An 8362-nucleotide genomic window follows, 5' to 3' on the forward strand; every position below is an offset into this window, starting at 1 on the left:
CCGATCCGAAGCCAGGAGCCAGGTGCTTCCTCCTGGTCTCCCATGTGGGTGCAGGGCCCAAGCACTTGGGCCATCCTCCACTGCCTTCTCGGGCCACAGCAGAGAGCTGGACTGGAAGAGGAGCGACTGGGACAGAATCCGGTGCCCCAACCAGGACTAGAACCCGGGGTGCCAGTGCCGCAGGTGGAGGACTAGCCTATTGAGCCACGATGCCGGCCTAAAAAGCCAGTATTAACTCAAGTAAATGAAACTATAAAACTTCCTTTTCTCCTTTATCGAATGCATGATGAGAGGTATATACAAATTAAAATGCTCTAGTAAGTCTATTGATTCTGCTTATCAACATTACACTTACAGTTTAGCCTTAATTGTTTAAATGAGTCTATGAATAGATTTAGACAGATGGCTTATTCTTCCTCTGAATGTCAATATTTTCCTGGTACAAGTTGACATGAGTGTATAACCACAGGTGCCAAGTAGGAATTTTCTCATATATTATGGTTAAGGCCAACAGTCTGCAGTACAACATTACAAAAACTCCTGTGGCAATTAACCCCATTCACACAAAACTAGTTTCTGGGAAGGAATGATGGTTTTATCATTGTCACCTGTGCCAACTGGGTAAAGACCCCACTATGTCTTGGAGCTCTCGGACTATGTTTGTAAGCTCCGTAAGTTCCAGCACTGCTGTGCTTGCTATGTGGGACCTTGAGACTTCCGTATTTGCATTTCGGTGCTGCAGGCCCATTGTTGCCCATGCATAATCGCCAGGATGACCCATGCTTTTCCTGTGGAACCTGAACAAACTATCTTAACTCCCCTGCAACTCTGGAACTGTGACTGAGTACTAAGTTTCTCAGAGTCAACAGAAACCATCTTGTGGGAACTACAGCTCCAGGCCAGCACCTGCCTGTTCACAAGCCCCAGCATAACATGTCATTATGATGTGGGACTGGGGCAAGGTCTCTTACTTCCCCCAGTGCTGGGATTTCGGTGCTTTAAGCCCCAGCACCACCCTGCACACCCAGCAGGACTTGGGGAAGGTCCAGTCCACATCACACAGCTCAGGGGTCACAGCCATTGATGCCACAAGCCCAAGCATCTCTCAAGTTAGCCTGATGGGACAAGGGGATGACTACCTCTGGGTTTCACAGCACCAGAAATGTGGATATTGCTATCACAAACCCCAGAGTGACCAACATCTCAGTGTCTGGGGCCTGAATAAACACATCTTTGAAAACCCACATCCACTTCAAAATCTTATTGCTTCTCCATGAACTGCCACATACTAGACAGTGACTGCACTCATAGATACTGCTGGAATGATTACATCTGAAGAAAACATGCAGAAGTTACACTTCTAGGCTCACCTAATACCAAAGCCAAGGCAACTGCCGAACTGACACTCCTAGTCCATCTGAACAAAAAACGCATTTTGAAATGACAGCTGCTCCATGAAGGAGGAACTGTTACACCAGATGTGCCAATGTCAATGCAGGGACACAGAAAACAGGAAGAAGCGAGAAAGCATGGCACCTGCAAAAGAACACAATAGATTCTAATTTGAAGGAAATCTACGAAATGTCTGGAAAAATTTTCAAAGTAAAGATCTTAAGGAAATTCAATGAGATACAAGAGAATACAGATAAATGCTTCAAAGAAATCAGGAAAAAAGTGCGAATCTCAACGGAGAAATTTCTAAGAATCAATGAGAAAATTTGGAACTGAAAATTTGGATCAATGAAATAAAAAAACACATTTGAGATTTTCAGCAACAGAATAAAGAATTTCTGATCCTGAGGACAAGACCGTTGAAGCAGTCCAGTCAGACACAAGGAAATAGAAAAGAATGAACAAGAATGACCAAAGCCTATGAGATAACACGGATACCATCAAGTGAACACATGTTCATACTATAAGGGTACCTGAAGGAGAAGAGAAGGAAAAAGGCATTGCGAACATATTTATAGAAATAATACTTGGAAACTTCAGAAGTCTTTTTAGAGATGTGCACCAAGATACAGGAATCTCAGCGGACCCCAACCAGACTAAAGCAAAACAAGAGCCAGCACCGCGGCTCACTTGGCTAATCCTCCGCCTTGTGTCACCTGCACACCGGGTTCTAGTCCCGGTTGGGGCACCAGATTCTGTCCTGGTTGCCCCTCTTCCAGGCCAGCTCTCTGCTGTGGCCAGGGAGTGCAGTAGAGGATGGCCCAAGTGCTTGGGCCCTGCACCCCATGGGAGACCAGGAGAAGCACCTGGCTCCTGTCATTGGATCAGCGCGCTGGCCGCGGCAGCCATTGGAGGGTGAACCAACAGAAGGAAGACCTTTCTCTCTGTCTCTCTCTCACTGTCCACTCTGCCTGTCAAAAACAAAAACAAAAACAAACAAAAAAACAAAAACAAAAAGAAAAAAACCCCTCTAAAGCATGTTGTAGTCAAATAAAAAACTTCATACACCACAGTGAAGTGAAATTTATCCCAGGGATACAAGTATGGCACAAGATTCAATGAATTAAATGAATTAAATCAACAGGATGAAGAACAAAAACCACAGTTACAAGTGTATACAATCACTCAACAGGTGCAGAACATCATTTCATAAAATTCAACATCCCTTCATAATAAAAACTCTCAACAAATTAAATATAGAAAAACACACCTCAAAATCAAAAAGCCTGTACATGACAGAGCCACAGCCGATACCACACTGAATTGGGAGAAAACGAAAGACCTCAGACAAGACAAAAATGTCCACTTTCACCACTCTTATTCAAAATAGTAATAGAAGTATTAGCAAGAGTAATCAAGAGAAGAGAGAGCATTGGAGTTGGAAAAGAGAAAGTCAAAACATCCATGTTTCCAGTTGACATGATTTTGCACGTGGAGAAATCTAAGCACTCCACCAAAAAGCTGTTAGAACTGATAAATCAGTAAAGTTGTGGGACAGTTTTTTGCTGTGTTTGATGAAAAGTGGACAGTCATGGAGAAACGTGATTGGATAACAGGGCCTGACCTAATGGTGCTGAACTGGGAATTTACAAGAACTATTTGTCCACCTCTTTTTAGCCCGTATCTCAGGCTGCTTTCTCCAGCTATAGGGTGGGTAGTTCTTCATTGAGGGCCCTCAGGATTTGATCAGAGAATTCTTAGATTTGAATATCAGCTCCCAGGGAAAAGATGGGGGGAGGGAAGGCAGAAGGAGGAGGACAAAGAGAGTTGGGGATAGCATGTCCCGTTACTCTTTTGTTTTCCATTGCTGAAGTTGGTAATACTGGCAGGGGCAGCTGCCAGTGCCATCTTCTCTGAGCGTAAAACATTGTACTTCACCTAACATTCATGCTTCATATGCTCTCGAATTGGTCTTCAATATCACAAGTCAGGAAACACTGAACTAAACGACTTGAAGACCTTGAAAATGAAAAAAATAAAAATCTCCATGTCAATTTGCATGCCATTATTAGTGTTTATAAAACAATTAATTACTTAAACGTGTCTATCTGAGCTAGTATTTAGCTCTAAGGGATCTATTTTTATTTTTTAAGCTGAATCATTTTATGAATTTGGAAAACTATGAACATCTGAATATAAAAGATAAAATAATTGAATAACTCATATTTCATGGGAAATATGCATTTCGTGCCTTAGTATTCTCAAAATATTAAAATGTTTCATTAGTAATAATTGTACATATTAATGAGATACAGCGTGATATTTTAATACACGTATAAATTGTGTACTTTTCAAAAAGCATGACCAATATTTCCCCTTCTTGGACATTACTTTGATTGGAGGCTTGGAGCTCTTGTCTTCTGCTTGCTTACAAAATATATCTATGTTACTGTGAACTGTAGTCTCCCATTGTGCCGTGTGACACAAGGAACTTAATCCTTCTATCTGACTCTGATTTCTTATCCGTCATCCACACTCATTCTCTCCCCTCAGCCCCTTCCAGCCTCTGGTAATCACCATTCTGTGTTCACATCATTTGGTTTAGCTCCCAGATACATGGAAGAACGTACAGTATTTGTCATTCTATGGTTGACTTATTTCACTGAGCATTCCTTTCAGTTCCATCATTCTGCTTCAAACGACAAGATTCCATTTTTTACAGCTGAAAATTGTGTATATATAGCACATTTTAAAAAAATCCACTCCTCCGATTGTAGACACCTTGGCAGATTCCATGTCTTGGGTATTGTGAACAGTGCTGCAGTCAACTTCGTGGAGCGGCTCTGATAAGATGCACCCACGTCTCTTGGATATATACCCAGGGGTACTGCTGGATCGTATGGGAGTTCTGTGTCTAGTGGTTTAGGAATCTCCACACTGTTTTCCGTAGCGGCTGTTCTAATTCCCATTCCCACCAGCAGGGTACACAAATTCCCCTTCTCTGCATCCTCTCTTGCATTTGTTACTGTCATTCCCATAGTCAGTCTAATAGGGGTGCGTTACTGGGGGAGAGTAGGTAGCTAGGGTAAGGACCTGGGGTCCCACAGCCCCAGCTGAACCACTGCGGGGACAGTGCCACGTGTCGCCAGCTGACAGCTTCAAGCGATCTGTGTTTTACAGCTGGCCCACCTGCTTAGCCCACGTGACAACTCCCTTTCTGCACACTCTCCTAACGCCCTTGATCTGTGGACTGTCCAGGCCCTCCTTCCGTGTAAAGAAACCACAGGTCCACAATAGTGAAGAATATGCAAATAAAGATATTTTCTTTCAGCTCTGCAACTGACAAATACTAAAAAGTTTTAAAATGTAGTATTGTTGATTAGAGAAATGTCATATACTTCTGATAGGTGTAAATTTAGCTAGTATATGATTAGACATACATACCAAAATTCAGAAAAATTAATTCAAATATTACATTATTAGGAATTTATCCTTAAGGGCATGATACATATTTTAAAATGTTTCTTGCAGCTTTGTCAATTAAAATATTAGAAATAATCTCAGTATTTAAAAATAGGGAATTGTGGCTGATTCAGTCTGTTTTCTTGAAAATGAATTTTTGATGATGCGTCAGGGTGTTAAACATCTGAGAAAACATGTCCCTTGAAAAATATTTGGAGGAAGTTAATTTTATTTCTTCTTAATAATGTATTTATTTATTTGAAAGGCAGAGTGACTAGGAGGAGGAGGAGACAGGGCAGGAGGAGGGAGAGAGAGAGAGAGAGAGAGAGAGAGAGAGATTTTCCAACATCTGAGGCTGGGCCAGGCTGAAGCTGGGAAGCCAGGATTTCCATCCATTTCTCCCACATGGGTGGTAGGAATTCAGGTACTGGAGCAGTCATTTGCTGCTTCCCAAGTGCATTGGCAGGGCACTGGATCAGAAGTGCAGTCATCTCATCGGACTCCGATGTGAGATCCAGGGATTTCAGGTGGCTACTTAACCTGCTGCACCACCACACCTGCCCTGGGAATCTGTTTTCAAATGCGTATTCAATCTAGAAAGAGGGAGGGATCACTAGAAGTAAATTACTGTCTGTCCTAGGATGCTGTTCCGTGCAGATACTAGAAAGTGGCCCTGTGGAAGAACAGCTTCTCTGGTGGGATCCAAGGAACTTCCGTGATCCCATAAGGACACACGGAGGTCACTAGGGGAGGGGTCTGGATCTTTTGTTTATCTTCTTGTGCAAGGGGTCATTTTGATTTACCTTTCTGTGATTTTTTTTTCTGCTTAATAGTGTAAAATTTGACATGGGTTTAGAGGACTGAAACAATATGGAAAAAAAAAGGAAAACATTCATAAAACATCAGGAAAAAATGGAAAGAGTTTTGAAATGGGGGAAGAGATTATTGCCTCCCCTGTCTAGCCAGCCCTTGTGGGATTTACCTGCTCTTCGCGGTCTTGGAGCTGCTTTGCCACTCTGGAAGTTGTAGAAAACTGACAATAATGCAAATGATTTTTGTCCATAGAAATATAATTTAACTGGGTTCTTCCAGAACACATTGGATGGTTTTCTATCCCTGGGATGCTTTGTGGCCCTTGGAAATCCATTTTAGCATTCCTTATTTGCACATGCGTGTGAGTGATTCTTTGAATTTTCCGTTGAACTGACTGCATGATCTTACCAGTTCCTCATGAGCTACTGAGAAGAGTGAAATTGTTGCCATGTTTATTTCACACGTGTATGAGAATTGTGATTTCATCTCTCCTTGAAAGTTAGTCTTTAACATAAATGTGTGTGATTTCTCAGTAAAATTTACTTTGATATTGGTTTACTTGGCTAAAACAAATTTGCACCAAAAAAAGTGGAAAATACTTTTAATGGCCTGAAAAACGTTTGGAAAGCAAGTTCCATGAAAAAGTTAAGTCATCAAACAGATTGTACAGTACTAATTCATTTTTTGCTTACATTTTCTGCAAATTTAACAGGGTTGTGTTTTATTGTCTTTCTTTCCTGACTGTTTCTTTGGGCTTCACTGACTGTTAACTTCTGTGTATGTTTTTTTCTCTAAGGTTTACTTTATTTTTATTTGAAAGGCAAAATGACAAAGAAAGAAAGTGGGGAGACAAAAAGAGACAGAGATCTTGCATTTGCTGATTCACTCCTCAAAAGGCTGCAATGGCCATGGCTGGGCCAGGCTGAAGCCAAGAGCCAGGAACTCCACCTGGATCTCCCACAGAGACGGCAGGGGCTCCGGTACTGGGGCCATCTTGCGCTGCTTTCCCAGATGCATGAACAGGGAGCTGGATGGGAAGTGGAGCAGCTGGCTCCAGCTGGGGCTCTGATGTGGAATGCCAGCATAGCAAGTTATAGCTTAAGTCACTACCCCAAAGCAATGGTCCTCAAGTTCTGTTTTTCTTTTTTTTTTTTTGGCATGTCTCCTTGGTTGACTTCAGACCAACCATGCACAGGTACTCACTCTCAAATTTTGCAAAACTCAGCAACAGACTTGGAGTTTAATTAAATGTTATTGAACATTTTGGAGCAAACAGAGCAGAATTAAAATGTAAAGGGAAAGGGACTAGTGTTCATGCTAAATATTCGATATTCCACATGGAGTCCACCACCAACGATGCTCCCCAGGGGCCGCTGGTCATCAGTAGCTGTGCGTCTTCTGCTGCAAAGTTGACGGAGCTTCCCTTCTTCCAGTCACCCAGGATGAGAAAATGCTGAGCTCATAGACACTTCTACAAAAATGCAGTTGTGTCCCTGAAGAACAGAAGTGCCTCAGTCGGAAGTGTCTACACTGAGATTCTTTGATCCCTGAGATATTAGAAAGAGCTACGCAAGCACCTGCATGTCTGTTGTTTCCCTTACCAGGGGAGACACTGCCTCAACATCACGTCCAGCTTCCACCCTAAGAAGAAACATTTTAAGGTCATCTTCTTTTCTAATATTTTATTTGTTAATTTGAGAGGTAGAGTTACAGACAGAGAGAAGGAGACGGAGACAAAGGCGTTCCATCCGCTGGTTCACTCCCCAAGTGGCTGCAACAGCTGCAGCTGAGCGGATCTGACACCAGAAGCCAAGAGCTTCTTCCAGGTTTCCCACGTGGGTACAGGAACCCAAGCAGCTGGGCCACCTTCCACTGCTTTCCCAGGCCATGAGCAGAGAGCTGAATCAGAAGAGGAGCAGCTGGGATATGAACCGGTGCCCATATGGGATGCCAGCGCCGCAGGCAGAGACTTATCCTACTGTGCCACGGCACCAGCCCTCAAGGGCTTCTTGGTGACTGCTTCTAATCTCTGCAACATTTAATCTCCACATTCCACACTTTGCAACAGGAAGAAAATTTTGGCAGTATAAAAAAAAATAGAGTGGGTTTTGTGACAAAGCGGATTAAGTCACCACTTGGGATGCCCATAATTCATATTAGAGTGCCTAGGATTGAGCCCCGCCCCTGCTTCTGATCTAGCTCCCTGCTAATGTGCACATTGAGAGGTAGCGAAGATGGAAAAGGTACTTGAATCCCTGCCACTCATGTTGGAGATCCATATGGAGTCCCAGTCTCCCGGCTTTGGCTCAGCCCAGTCCTGGCTCTTCCAGGCATTTGGGAAGTGAACTAGCAGGTGGAAGGTGTCTCTCACTCTCAGTGTCTCTCAGTTGCTCTACCTTTCAAATACATAATATTAAAAAATAGCAGTTTCTCAGTGTTAAATTTCTTTTCCATATCTTCTTCTAGACAATCAGATTACTAACAATAACAGTAGGAAGTATTCCAGTCATGATAGCGATAGTAAAGTTATGAGGAACTTAATATAATACAAGTGAAAAAATTTGAATCTAAGAGTTTGAGTGATGTTGATGGTTTCCATTTTAAAAATATATTAGTGAAAATTGTTTAGCTTTTTTTATTTTTTATTTTTTTTTATTTTTTTTATTATTTTTTGACAGGCAGAGTGGACAGTGAG

The sequence above is a fragment of the Oryctolagus cuniculus genome, chromosome 8, assembly GCF_964237555.1.
Source record: "Oryctolagus cuniculus chromosome 8, mOryCun1.1, whole genome shotgun sequence".
NCBI classification, from domain to species: domain Eukaryota; kingdom Metazoa; phylum Chordata; class Mammalia; order Lagomorpha; family Leporidae; genus Oryctolagus; species Oryctolagus cuniculus.